At 66.3% G+C, this 2437-nt stretch overlaps 1 protein-coding gene across 1 annotated transcript in view; it reads right to left on the bottom strand.

Moving 5' to 3' along the window:
* The window catches only part of LOC113218296 (uncharacterized), a 25978-nt gene that overhangs the window by 19591 nt on the left and 3950 nt on the right, over window positions 1-2437 (bottom strand). The gene's annotated exons all lie outside the window — the stretch shown is intronic.

Raw genomic sequence — 2437 nt, 5'->3', positions numbered from 1 at the left:
GAGGGAGCTAGAGGGGTGTATGGTACAGGGTACAGGAGGATGGGACCGAGGGCACAGGGCACTGATTCTGCCTGCCTTAGATAGCGTCCTTGGATTTGTTTCTATTGTCCTGTGGCTCGTCGGCCCCGGGCCCCGAGGGCAGTGGCAGTGCGGTCCGGGCGGGACGGCGCCCTTTATGAGGTTCGTACGGAGGTCCCCCGGGGGGTGGGTATCAGTCCAGGATCGCGCTGAGGGTACAAGAATTCAACCGCCTCCCCTATCACGGCCTGACGCCTTGCACCCCTCCCCCCCCCCCAACACGCCGGCTATATGAGTCAGACCACTCCCTCCCCCTCCCACCTCCCCCTCACTTGCCCGGGACAAAGCAGCGCCGGGGCGGAAAAGGGGTGAGGGGGGAGAGGTGGCGGGGAGGGGAGGGGTCAAATTTCCGACCAGGAATTCGTCACTCGAGTTCGAAATGGCGTACGACGACGACGGAGAGAATCGAGAAGCTCCCCTTCCCCGCCACCCCCAGGGGCTGGCAGGGGCTCACGTGGGTCGAGCAGACCGAGCGCCTGCGCTCCGCCGGCTGGGCCTCCCGCAGCACGCGGCCGCCGCGGCCCTCCCGCGGGCTGCCTACCCAGCGGGCGCCCCCCGCCCCGGCCCGGCAGCGCCAACTCCGACCCAACTTCATATTCTCCCCAAGTTACACAGAGCCAGGTAGCGCGGGTAGAGGAAGCCGCGCGCGCACTTGTGCTTTAGTTCCTGTCAATGAGAACATAAATCACCCAGCCGCAGTGTCGGTCGGTCGGTCTGTCCGTCGGTCCGCCGGTAGGGACGGTGGGTTGAGCCCTCGGGTGCTAATGCCAATGCCCACAAGCAGCCGCGGTCGACCCCCTGCTGCTGCACCCCTCTGCAACCCCAGCACCACCACCCGCCCATCCCTTCCGTACGGACAAGACGCCCTGGCCGCGGCGCGGAGGGAGACCGGAGGTGGTAGGGGCGGTCCCCTGTTGTGTTTTTATCTGGCGCACAGATCTGGGATTCAGTGCCTCGGGGCGGGGCGGGGCCCGCTCGCGAGCGTGACAATAACGCTTGTAACACGTCCTAATCCGATTTCCAGCAGCCCGTCGCGCGCGTCCTCCAGGGGGCCACCCCCTTCCCTCCCTCGCCCCCACTTCGTGCGCTCCCTCCTTCATCCCTTTTTTTTCCAGGTCCAGTTGGGTTCGGCCGCAGCAGAAAATGGTCCCGCCCTCGATATTTTCAATCGGTGGATGAACAAGACGTGGGGGGTGGTGGAAAGGGGGCACTTCCGGGACGTGGCGAGAGGAGTGGGGTGGGCGGGGCAGTGCAGCCCGGCCGGGAGTTCCTTAGGGAGCGCACGGAGCGGAGGGGGCGGAGGGGGAGACACAAGATAGTCCATGTACCGAGGGGCGGATCGGGTTATGGATATGGAAAGTAAATAAAGTTTCATGACTCCTCGTTTATCGTAGATACAAGAAAAAAATTGTGTTCCATGGACTAGGCCAAGAGCCACGCTATAGGACGGGGGGGGGGGGGGGGGGGTGAGGAGGAGGTCGGCGACTGGTGGTCCCCGGGGCCAAGCGTCGCCCTGGGGTTGCCCGCCCCAGCCCTCAATCAAATCGCTGGTCCGGCCCGGCCCGGCCACGCCCGGCCACGCCACGCCGCAGCTAGCGCTCTTAAAACAGGGTTACGACTCCCGAGAAAGCCGTTCGGGCACAAAGATGGCGGCGCGCCGCAGCAGTTCGGCATTCATGCGTGTCACCCCCTGCCGCCGCCTCATATCGATATGGAGGGGTCAGAGCGCGCCCATCGGCTCGCTCTGCACCGGCGACGGGGTCGGGGACCTCGACCGCCGACTCGACAGGTCGTTCCGGAGCCGGTGACCTCGCGTCGCTCGCGCTGCTCGTCGACATAGCGCCGGGCGCCGGGTTGACCCACGCACCGGTCGTGGTGCGCGGGCCGCTCACCGCCGCCGCCGCCACGGCAGTCCGACGTGCGCGGCTGCTCGGCGTGTATGAAGATCAATACTGGATGCGGCCCTTCTGGGAGCCCCCGCCCCGCCCCGCCCTGCCACGCCAAACCGTGTTCGGGACCGCCTCGAAAAGCTCGCCGTCGACTGCTACGCCGCCCCGTCCATCTTCATAAATTTCGACTCGCGCGCGGAGTACTCGTTGTGTGACGACAAGAAGGGACGTTTCGGCAAAGTGGGCGGACGCGAGCGCGTCGGGGCGGGTCCGGGGAGGGTCCCACCCCATTCGCTTGTGTCGGGGTCGGGTCGGCCACGCGCCCCGCCGCCGCTAAAACGCCCCGCATATTGAATTCGAGCGTGTCATACTTCTGCCTTGCGGCGGGGTCGGCTGCTGTGCTGCGCTGGCCGCGCGCACCACCATAGACATGATGGATACCGAGTGCTTCCCCCCCCCCTTCTCCTCCC

This window comes from Frankliniella occidentalis, unplaced genomic scaffold (assembly GCF_000697945.3).
Source record: "Frankliniella occidentalis isolate FOCC.00 unplaced genomic scaffold, Focc_3.1 Scaffold2, whole genome shotgun sequence".
In the NCBI taxonomy this organism is placed as follows: Eukaryota; Metazoa; Arthropoda; class Insecta; order Thysanoptera; family Thripidae; genus Frankliniella; species Frankliniella occidentalis.
This window is presented reverse-complemented; position numbering and strand designations above follow the sequence as displayed.